At 33.9% G+C, this 12,611-nt stretch overlaps 2 long non-coding RNA genes across 2 annotated transcripts; one reads left to right on the forward strand and one right to left on the reverse strand.

Moving 5' to 3' along the window:
- Window positions 1–5,146: 5,146 nt before the first annotated feature.
- On the reverse strand, window positions 5,147–10,609 carry LOC26527260. The gene is made up of 2 exons (XR_006357997.1): window positions 10,018–10,609; window positions 5,147–5,214 (listed from the first exon to the last, which is right to left on the reverse strand). It is a non-coding gene; the product is annotated as an uncharacterized LOC26527260 (long non-coding RNA).
- On the forward strand, window positions 7,820–8,715 carry LOC122757828. Its single transcript, XR_006357998.1, has 2 exons — window positions 7,820–8,433; window positions 8,505–8,715. It is a non-coding gene; the product is annotated as an uncharacterized LOC122757828 (long non-coding RNA).
- Window positions 10,610–12,611: the final 2,002 nt, after the last annotated feature.

Here is a 12,611-nt window from a genome sequence, read left to right on the forward strand (position 1 = left end):
ATTGAAATTATATCGTGTACTGTATGAGCTTTTAAATTAAAATTGACTCTCATTTTGTCAATAGCTTTAAGAAAATAAATAAATAAATAAATAAAGTCAATCGACGTTATGTTTAGCCAATTAACAAACGCACGTGCAGCAGCTACAACAGTATACGTGTGCACATACATTCAAAACTTCTTCTAGGACAGCTGTTAGTTGGTTTTAGTTTTGCTGATGAAAGCGCTGCAGCGAGTGAGATCTTTTCAATTTTGCCAGCGCAGCCTCCAAAACTAAAGGTGGCGTTCGAATTCCAAACGCGCAACTGATTTTTAATTGTTTCAAAATATTTATTTATTAATTAAATGAGTTTGTATTTCATTTATATTTTAAATACATCGCAATTTAAATTTTAGCCATACTAAATGGGCCTTTTATTAGTTTGGTTCGGGGTGGTATCTAGTCAGGCAGTCTCCCACTAGAGTTTTCTTACTTGTTTAATATTATAATTTTCCTTAGAGTTCTATCCCTCTCTTCCGTCGGGAAATCCTTGCTTTCAAGTCATCTTAGGAAATCACTCGCATTGCCCGGGCGTAATCGTTGGTATACACTTGTTGAAGTTGCGCAGTGATTTTCATTATTCACATTCTCATTCTGTTTCCTTTACTATTTTGTTCTTATCAATATTTTGTATTGTAACCATTAATACATAACAAACCAGGCGGCAGCGACAGAACTTGAGCACGTGTAGGTATGATTCTACATACTAAGGCTAAACCAAATTATTTAAAGATCGATATTCATTCCAATTATTAAGCAATATAAGAAGGGAGCCGACGCTCCCGAGAATTCCACTTATTATACCCAACTTAACCTTTGTACAAATGCTTTACTATTTCTAGTCTTATTTCGTACGATTATATCCTTCAAATGTTGAGCACTTTGAAATTGTTTTTTATTTTGAGAAAATCGAAATTCTATAAAGTACATATGAATCTACATTAAAAATTTGTCGACTCTAATGCTCTAAAGATAGTGTATATTTATTACTGATTTGCGATAGAAGTTTTTAATCGATAACAAAATAACTGGCCAAGTGATCGTTTTTTTTAAGAAAGACTCGATATGCGATATATACAGACAGACAGACGGATGGCCGGATGAGCTAAATCGACCTCAGATTTTCGACCAGATCAGGAAATAACCATAAGCTTTATAGGGTTTTCCCACACCCTCCTTTTGCTGCCTTGCATTACTTTTAACAAAACCATTATACCCCTGATTTCCCCACTTTCAATGGGTTAGTATAACCAGTGAAGACTCTAGTCGAGACTGCCCGACTAATAGAAGATACCCTGTACCCTCTAATTTGCTATTCTAATCATTGCACTTCTTTTCGGCTCTTATACTTGTACACGCACGTGTTAGAACGCGCTCTGCTAACTGCGCAGTAAGCAGCGACTGCGCCTTGGGCTGCCGCTGCGGTGGGCAACATTACAAGAATTATTTCTTGAATAACTTTTAATTCCAAGCACAAGTCCCTAGTATTTGAAATACGCCTTTTACAAATGTGATGGTGAGAAGGGGTGAATTAGGGGTGGGGGAGTACGACAAAAACCACGAAATTGTATAAAATGCATATATTTTATCTCCATATAAAACCCGGGGGCTCTAGCTTTAAAGATGTTAGGAGATATAAATTTATTACTGGTTTTCAAGTCTCTAGCTCTTATATCTTCTGAGATCGACGCTTTCAAACCCACGGACAGACGGACGGACGGACAACGAACAGAGGCTAAATCGACTCAGCTCTTCGCCCTGATCAAGAATATATATATTTTATGGGGTCTGCCACGCCTCCTTCTGCCTGTTACCTTACATTTTTTACAAACCATTATACCCTGATTTCCCAGTGAAAATGGGTTCGGGGTATAAAAACAACAGGATCCATCCACTAAATGAAAACCGTTTTCATTGCTTATATGGAAGTTTAAGACTGTATCCTGGCAAAATTTGTAACTATGCATCTACACTTAAGATTATATACATTTCAAAACTATTATTTTTAAATATATAGAAATTCAAAATATTAATAAACAGTTTTGCATCAGGGGTAGTATCTTGTTGATCCTCGACTAGAGGTTTTTTTACTCTCGTAATTTCAGCATTTATTTTCGATTTCTAAACCATTTTGCAATAGATGTGAACAGCTGGCAAACATTACTTGAAAATATCAAGTAACCCAAAATAAGTATCTTAATGTTTTCGTTTGTCCCTCCCACATGTTTCCCTTGGTTTTGATTTGTGTTAGATTTCTTTTGGTCAACTTGAAGCTTTAACTCGGATCTTAGAGTCTTGTTTCATAAATTTTGATTTCCAAATACATGAAAAGTTTTAAATATTTGGAAGACTATCACCAACAGTACACTACCAGAACTCTAATGTATGTAAGTTAAGCGCTCCCACACTAGAGTACTAGTGATTGCGGACGCTGTGTTGGGTTCTTTTGAATATAAGTTAAGACTTTCGACAATCTAAGGAGGCTGGAGAGTCAGTCAGACATTCAAGGGGGAGAACCTAACCAGTAGAACACATTTAGTTTAAGTATATATTCGGACTAGAGAGAGTTTAGACCTATTGTTCCAAATTATACAAAAATATTATTTCATTGAACACAAAGTTGTTATATATTCACAGAACCCAACTTTGCGTCCCCAATCACTAGTACTCTAGTGTGGGAGCGCTTAACTGGCGCCGAGCAGGGGACCCACATTCTTCACGGAAGTAAGGGAAAATGGTGACGTGTCCAATAATCCATAAAAATAACTTATTAAAAAAGCAAGTACAAATAAATTGTTGCAATCCAATAGGGCCAATTGTTGGCAAATTATGAAGTACTTCTGTGATTTGCAAAGTAATGGGGTTAAAGTGCTTTGCCTTAACATAATACAATAAATAATAACATAATTTCTAGCAAGTGTTGTGGTGTACTTGATAATTCTATAACATAAAAGAAATCGTGGCTAAATGGTGGGCTTGGCAATACTAGGTTCAAATCCGTGCCAAGACGACTCTTAAAAACCGAAAAAAAGAATTTGCAGGCACCAACGGTGGTTTGAGGTTTCTTTCGTGATCGGGGATCAAATCCTTGCCCGTAAGACAAATGTCATAAAAAATAAAGGTCTTTCCACCTGTGTTGAATGATGGGTTTCCGTATAAATTAAAGGGAACCTAGTGGTCAAAATTAAGTTTAAAGCACTAACTAAAGGCGGTTATCTGGAAATCTCTAATCAACAAGCAAAGCATAAAATAAAAACATGAATTGCAGAGACCCTTCTATTCGATCGTGGAACCAACCCTTACCCCTAATAGGTCTCAGAACCAAGAGGAATACTTTGGGCTTCCCTTTCGGAAGAGAATAAGTCTGGCAACAATATAGAAAAGAAAAAAGTAAAAATAAATAAATGAAACGAAAGTAAGAGAAAGTAAGTAGGTCTTACAAAAAGGATCCTGCGTGCCTCCCAAGCCATATAAAATAAAAACTGTTTGCCGGTTCGGTAACAAAAGATAACTAACAAAAGATAACTAACTAATAACAAGTAAGAAAGCTCTAGTCAGAGACTGCTCGGCCTACGAGATCCTGAACCCTTCGAGCAATAGCTATTTCAATAATTTTTGCGTATTTCTGCTTCACAAGAAACACGTGCACACACCAAAAACATACACACACAAGCACCCACGCATAAACACGCATGGGTTGCAGTGTGCGCTTAATATGAGAACTTAATTGTTTCATAACTTTTTGTGGACATACGATCTTCATGAAATTTGTAGATCGTAATTATAACAATAATATGCGTGCACCTGCAAAAGCATAAGTCTCTAGTATTTGAAATACGCCTTTTACAAAGGTGATTTAGGGGTGGCGGGTAAATTTTAACAAAAAACGAATTTGTATAAAATGCATATAAATATACATTCAAAATTGGGAGACTGTAGTTCGAAAGATGCTAGGAGATATAATCTTTTATAACTGATTTTCGATAAGGGTTTTTATCGATAAAAAAATCGGGATGATTTGTCGATTTTTAGTGATAAACTCGATATACGCTGTAAACACGGACATTTTAAAAAAAATTTGAAGTCTCTAGCTCTTATATCTTCTGAAATCGACGGGACTTCTCGACCGAGCGTCACGCAGCTACTCACTACGCCACCTCACTTCTAAAAGCTGCGCTGTCAAAACTCAAATAGATTCACTGCTGCAGTGCCATCTACCAAAACTAAACCAAACTAACAGCTGATGTGATTCAAAGAATGTTCCATAAGAAGTTTGAATGAACGTATACAATGCTGTTGTAGCGGCTGCACGTGCGTTTTGTTAATTGGCCAAATATTTAATTGATTTTTAATTAATTTTTGACTGAATAAAATTTAAACTTTCAGCATATGATCTCATATTATATTGAATATTTGAGAAATTAAAAAAAAAAAAAATCATTCACAATTAGCTGTAGTGTGGCATCTTGAACTTGAATGTTTTTATTCGATAAAAACATAACGGTATGATTTATCGAATTTTAAAAGCAAACTCGACATCCGCGCTGTTTATACGGTAATTTAAAAAAAAAATTCAAGTCTCTAGCTCTTTTATCTTCGGAAATCGACGCGTTCAAACATACGGACAGACGGACAGGGCCAGATCAACTCAGCTCGTCGCCCTGATCAAGAATATAAGTATTCTTTGTGGGGTCTGCCACGCCTCCTTCTGCCTATTACATACATTTCAACAAAACCATTATACCCTGATTTCCCATTGAAAATGGGTTCAGGGTATAAAAAGGGTTATTTCTTAAAAAATTGTTAATATTCCAAATACTTTTTTTTTATTATCTCATCAGGTTATACATATCAGTTATTAGCGTCATATTCTTGCTCTTGTCTCATAAATACAAATCAAGTATATAATGGAGTTGACAATAATTCATACAATTTTGTAAATATTTGGTTTTCGCTTATTATTACTTTTCATGATTATTCGTGATCAAGCCACTAATATATTTTTAATTTAAAATTCTGTTATTTTCGATAATTGAAATACGTTTCAGCATATCATTATACAGTTGAGCAAAATTTGAAACAATATTTCGAATTTCCCTTATTTTCAGCCTCCAACGCTGCAACTCTTCTTAAAATTTCCAAACTTGAAGAAGATTCAATGGTAATATCGTCAATCTGTAAAAAGAAAATACATTTAATTAGACATTACGTAATGTGTTTGAGAAGGCGAATAGTAATTAAAAATCATCTGTGAATGCTTTATTTGACATTTGGGAATCTTATTTAAATGTTAGTATTAAATAAATAAAATCGCAAATCTATAATATGTAGTACGTTTAATATGATATCAATAATAGGTATTGTCATTTAGGGATTATTTTTCTGATTGATTCGTTCTTTTTGTTAATGTAACTTTTTCGTCCGTTATATTTTGTATACCCTGAACCCATTTTCAATGGGAAATCAGGGTATAATGGTTTTGTTGAAATGTGGCGTAACAGGCAGAAAGAGGCGTGGCAGACCCCACAAAGTATATATATTCTTGATCAGAGCGACGTCTGTACGTATGTTTGAACGTCGATTTCTGAAGATTGATTTGTTTTTTAAATGACCGCATATACAGCGCGGATGTCGAGTTTGCTTTTAAAATTCGATAAATCATCCCGTTATGTTTTTATCGAATAAAAACATTCAAGTTCAAGTCAGAAGCCACTATATAGCTAATTGTGAATGATTTTTTTTTTTTTAAATTTGTCAGATATTCATATGCTGAAAATTTCATTAAATTCCGTTAGGTCAATCGACGTTATGTTTGGCCAATTAACAAACGCACGTGCAGCAGCTACAACAGTATACGTGTGCACACATACATTCAAACTTCTTCTAGGACAGCTGTTAGTTTGGTTTAGTTTTGCTAGATGGCGCTGCAGCAGTGAATCTTTTTCAATTTTGCCAGCGCAGCTTCCAAAACCAAGGTGGCGTTCGAATTCCAAACGCGCAACTGATTTTTTTTTAATTGTTTCAAAATATTTATTTATTAATTAAATGAGTTTTGTATTTCATTTATATTTTTAAATACATCGCAATTTAAATTTTAGCCATACTAAATGGGCCTTTTTATTAGTTTGGTTCAGGGTAGTATCTAGTCGAGCAGTCTCCACTAGAGTTTTCTTACTTGTTTAATATTATAATTTTCCTTAGAGTTCTATCCCTCTCTTCCATTAACAAAATCCTTGCTTTCAAGTCATCTTAGGGAAATCACTCGCATTGCCCAGGCGTAATCGTTGGTATACACTTGTTACCAAAGTTGCGCAGTGATTTTCATTATTCTGATTCTCATTCTGTTTCCTTTACTATTTTGTTCTTATCAATATTTTGTAATATTGTAACCATTAATACATAACAAACTGACGGCAGCGACAGAACGAGCACGTGTAGGTATGATTCTACATACTAAGGCTAAACCAAATTATTTAAAGATATAATATTCATTCAATTATTAAACCAATATAAGAAGGGAGCCGACGCTCCAGAGGTACTTATTATACCCAACAACCTTTGTACAAATGCTTTACTATTTCTAGTCTTATTTCGTACGATTATATCCTTCAAATATTTGAGCACTTTGAAATTGTTTTTATTTTAAAAGAAATCGAAATTCTATAAAGTACATATGAATCTACATTAAAAATTTGTCGACTCTAGCTCTAAAGATGGAGCAGGTATAAATTTATTACTGATTTGCGATAAAGTTTTTAATCGATAACAAAATAACTGGCCAAGTGATCGTTTTTTTTAAGAAAGACTCGATATGCGCGTGATATATACAGACAGACAGACGGATGGACGGATAGAGCTAAATCGACTCAGATTTTCGACCAGATCAGGAATATATATACTTTATAGGGTTTTCCACACCTCCTTCTGCCTGTTACATACATTTAACAAAACCATTATACCCTGATTTCCCATTGAAAATGGGTTCAGCGTATAAAAACAACGGGATCCATCCACTAAATGAAAACAGTTTTCATTGCTTATATGCAAGTTTAAGACTGTATCCTGGCAAAATTTGTAACTATACACTAATGTCCATCTACACTTAATATTATATTTTTATGAATATATATACATACATTCAAAACTATTATTTTTTTAAATATATAGAAATTCAAAATATTAATAGTTTGCATCAGGGTAGTATCTTGTTGATCACTCTTGACTAGAGTTTTTTTACTCGTTGTAATTTCAGCATTTATTTTCGATTTCTAAACCATTTGCTATAGATGTGAACAGCTGGCAAACATTACTTGAAAATATCAAGTAACCCAAAATAAGTACATCTTAATGTTTCGTTTGTCCCTCCCACATGTTTCCCTTGGTTTGATTTGTGTTAGATTTCTTTTGGTCAACTTGAAGCTTTAACTCGGATCTTAGAGTCTTGTTTCATAAATTTTGATTTCCAAATACATGAAAAGTTTTAAATATTTGGAAGACTATCACCAACGAGTACACTACCAGAACTCTAATGTATGTAAGTTAAGCGCTCCCACACTAGAGTACTAGTGATTGGGGACGCTGTGTTGGGTTCTTGTGAATATAAGTTAAGACTTTCGACAATCTAAGGAGGCTGGAGAGTCCAGTCAGACATTCAAGGGGAGAACCTAACCAGTAGAACACATTTAGTTTAGTATATATTCGGACTAGAGAGAGTTTAGACCTATTGTTCCAAATTATACAAAATATATTATTTCATTGAACACAAAGTTGTTATATATTCACAAGAACCCAACACAGCGTCCCCAATCACTAGTACTCTAGTGTGGGAGCGCTTAACTGGCGCCCGAGCAGGGACCCACATTCTTCACGGAAGTAAAGGGAAATGGTGACGTGTCAATAATTCTATAAAAATAACTTATTAAAAAAGCAAGTACAAATAAATTGTTCCAATCCAATAGGGCAATTGTTGGCAAAATTATGAAGTACTTCTGTGATTTGCAAAGTAATGGGGTAAAAGTGCTTGCCATAACATAATACAATATATAATAAAATAATTTCTAGCAAGTGTTGGTGCACTAGATAATTCTATAACATAAAAGAAATCGTGGCTAAATGGTGGTATTGGCAATACCTAGGTTCAAATCCGTGCCGAGACGACTCTTAAAACGAAAATAAAAGAAATTTGCAGGCATAATGGTGGTACGAGATTTATTCTCGTATCGAGGTTCAAATCCTTCCCGTAAGACAAATGTCATAAAAAATAAACGTCACAATTTCCACCTGTGTTGAATGATGGGTTTCCGTATAAATTAAAAGGAACCTAGAGGTCAAAGTTAAGTTTAAAGCACTAACTAAAAGGCGGTTATCTGGAAATCTCTAATCAACAAGCAAAGCGTAAATATGCAAAAATAAAAACATGAATTGCAGAGACCTTCTATTCGATCGTGGAATAACCCTTACAATAGGTCTTAGAACCAAAGAGGAATACTTTGGGCTTCCCTTTCGGAAGAGAATAAGTCTGGCAACAATATAGAAAAGAAAAAAAGTAAAAATAAATAAATAAATGAAACGAAAGTAAGAGAAAGTAAGTAGGTCTTACACCAAAAAGGATCCTGCGTGCTTCCCAAGCCATATAAAATAATAAAAACTGTTTGCCGGTTCGGTAACAAAAGATAACTAACAAAAGATAACTAACTAATAACAAGTAAGAAAGCTCTAGTCGAGACTGCTCGACTACGAGATCCCCTGAACCCTTCGAGCAATAGCTATTTCAATAATTTTTTGCGTATTTCTGCTTACACAAGAAACACGTGCACACACAAAAACATACACACACAAGCACCCACGCATAAACACGCATGGGTTGCAGTGTGCGCTTAATATGAGAACTTAATTGTTTCATAACTTTTTTTGTGGACATACGATCTTCATGAAATTTGTAGATCGTAATTATAACAATAATATGCGTGCACCTGCAAAAGCATAAGTCTCTAGTATTTGAAATACGCCTTTTACAAAGGTGATTTAGGGGTGGCGGGTAAATTTTAACAAAAAACGAATTTGTATAAAATGCATATAAATATACATTCAAAATTGGGAGACTGTAGTTCGAAAGATGTAGGAGATATAATTTTATAACTGATTTTCGATAAGGGTTTTTATCGATAAAAAAATCGGGATGATTTGTCGATTTTTAGTGATAAACTCGATATACGCGCTGTAAACACGGACATTTTAAAAAAATTTGAAGTCTCTAGCTCTTATATCTTCTGAAATCGACGGGACTTCTCGACCGAGCGTCACGCAGCTACTCACTACGCCACCTCACTTCTAAAAGCTGCGCTGTCAAAACTCAAATAGATTCACTGCTGCAGTGCCATCTACCAAAACTAAACCAAACTAACAGCTGATGTGATTCAAAGAATGTTCCATAAGAAGTTTGAATGAACGTATACAATGCTGTTGTAGCGGCTGCACGTGCGTTTGTTAATTGGCCAAATATTTAATTGATTTTTAATTAATTTTTGACTGAATAAAATTTAAACTTTCAGCATATGATCTACATATTATATTGAATATTTGAGAAATTAAAAAAAAAAAAATCATTCACAATTAGCTGTAGTGGCATCTTGAACTTGAATGTTTTTATTCGATAAAAACATAACGGTATGATTTATCGAATTTTAAAAGCAAACTCGACATCCGCGCTGTTTATACGGTAATTTAAAAAAAAATTCAAGTCTCTAGCTCTTTTATCTTCGGAAATCGACGCGTTCAAACATACGGACAGACGGACAGGGCCAGATCAACTCAGCTCGTCGCCCTGATCAAGAATATATATTCTTTGTGGGGTCTGCCACGCCTCCTTCTGCCTATTACATACATTTCAACAAAACCATTATACCCTGATTTCCCATTGAAAATGGGTTCAGGGTATAAAAAGGGTTATTTCTTAAAAATTGTTAATATTCCAAATACTTTTTTTTTTATTATCTCATCAGGTTATACATATCAGTTATTAGCGTCATATTCTTGCTCTTGTCTCATAAATACAAATCAAGTATATAATGGAGTTGACAATAATTCATACAATTTTGTAAATATTTGGTTTTCGCTTATTATTACTTTTTCATGATTATTCGTATCAAGCCACTAATATATTTTAATTTAAAATTCTGTTATTTTCGATAATTGAAATACGTTTCAGCATATCATTATACAGTTGAGCAAAATTTGAAACAATATTTCGAATTTCCTTATTTTCAGCCTCCAACGCTGCAACTCTTCTTAAAATTTCCAAACTTGAAGAAGATTCAATGGTAATATCATCAATCTGTAAAAAGAAAATACATTTAATTAGACATTACGTAATGTGTTTGAGAAGGCGAATAGTAATTAAAAATCATCTGTGAATGCTTTATTTGACATTTGGGAATCTTATTTAAATGTTAGTATTAAATAAATAAAATCGCAAATCTATAATATGTAGTACGTTTAATATGATATCAATAATAGGTATTGTCATTTAGGGATTATTTTTCTGATTGATTCGTTCTTTTTGTTAATGTAACTTTTTCGTCCGTTATATTTTGTATACCCTGAACCCATTTTCAATGGGAAATCAGGGTATAATGGTTTTGTTGAAATGTATGTAACAGGCAGAAAGAGGCGTGGCAGACCCCACAAAGTATATATATTCTTGATCAGAGCGACGTCTGTACGTATGTTTGAACGCGTCGATTTCTGAAGATTGATTTGTTTTTTAAATGACCGCATATACAGCGCGGATGTCGAGTTTGCTTTTAAAATTCGATAAATCATCCCGTTATGTTTTTATCGAATAAAAACATTCAAGTTCAAGTCAGAAGCCACTATATAGCTAATTGTGAATGATTTTTTATTTTTTTTTTTTTTTTTTTTTTTTTAATTTGTCAGATATTCATGTGCTGAAAATTTCATTAAATTCCGTTAAGTCAATCGACGTTATGTTTGGCCAATTAACAAACGCACGTACAGCAGCTACAACAATATACGTGTGCACACATACATTCAAACTTCTTCTAGGACAGCTGTTAGCTTGGTTTAGTTTTGCTAGATGGCGCTGCAGCAGTGAATCTTTTTCAATTTTTGCCAGCGAGCTTTCAAAAGCTAAGGTGGCAGTTCGAATTCCAAACGCGCAACTGATTTTTTTAATTGTTTCAAAATATTTATTTATTAATTAAATGAGTTTTGTATTTCATTTATATTTTTAAATACATCGCAATTTAAATTTTTAGCCATACTAAATGGGCCTTTTTATTAGTTTGGTTCAGGGTAGTATCTAAGTCGAGCAGTCTCCACTAGAGTTTTCTTACTTGTTTAATATTATGAATTTTCCTTAGAGTTCTATCCCTCTTCCATTAACAAAATCCTTGCTTTCAAGTCATCTTAGGGAAATCACTCGCATTGCACAGGCGTAATCGTTGGTATACACTTGTACCAAAGTTGCGCAGTGATTTTCATTATTCTGATTGTCATTTTGTTTCCTTTACTATTTTGTTCTTATCAATATTTTGTAATATTGTAACCATTAATACATAACAAACTGACGGCAGCGACAAGAACGAGCACGTGTGGGTATGATTCTACATACTAAGGCTAAAACAAATTATTTAAAGATATAATATTCATTCAATTATTAAACCAATATAAGAAGGGAGCCGACGCTCCAGAGGTACTTATTATACCCAACAACCTTTGTACAAATGCTTTACTATTTCTAGTCTTATTTCAGTACGATTATATCCTTCAAATATTTGAGCACTTTGAAATTGTTTTTTATTTTTAAAAGAAATCGAAATTCTATAAAGTACATATGAGTCTACATTAAAAATTTGTCGACTCTAGCTCTAAAGATGGAACAGTTATAAATTTATTACTGATTTGCGATAAAGTTTTTAATCGATAACAAAATAACTGGCCAAGTGATCGTTTTTTTAAGAAAGACTCGATATGCGCGTGATTATATACAGACAGACAGACGGATGGACGGATAGAGCTAAATCGACTCAGATTTTCGACCAGATCAGGAATATATATACTTTATAGGGTTTTCCACACCTCCTTCTGCCTGTTACTTACTTTTAACAAAACCATTATACCCCTGATTTCCGCTTTCAATGGGTTCAGAGTATAACAAGTAAAGAAGACTCTAGTCGAGACTGCTCGACTAGAAGATACCTTTTTACCCTCTAATTTGATATTCTAATCATTGCACTTCTTTTCGGTACATATACATGCACGCACGTATTAGAGCGCACTCTGCTAATTGCGCAGTAAGCAGCGACTGCGCTTGGGCTGCACTGCAGTGTGGGCAACATTATAAGAATTTATTTGTTCAATAATTTGTATATTTCAAAGCACAAGTCTCTAGTATTTGAAATACGCCTTTTACAAAGGTGATGGTGAGGGTTGAATTGGGGTGGGGGGTAAATTTTGACAAAAATCGAAATTTTATAAAATGCATATATTTTATCTACATATAAAATTTGGAGACTCTAGCTTTTAAAGATGTAGGAGATATAAATTTATTA

This window comes from Drosophila mojavensis, unplaced genomic scaffold, assembly GCF_018153725.1.
Source record: "Drosophila mojavensis isolate 15081-1352.22 unplaced genomic scaffold, ASM1815372v1 contig_9, whole genome shotgun sequence".
Taxonomy (NCBI): domain Eukaryota; kingdom Metazoa; phylum Arthropoda; class Insecta; order Diptera; family Drosophilidae; genus Drosophila; species Drosophila mojavensis.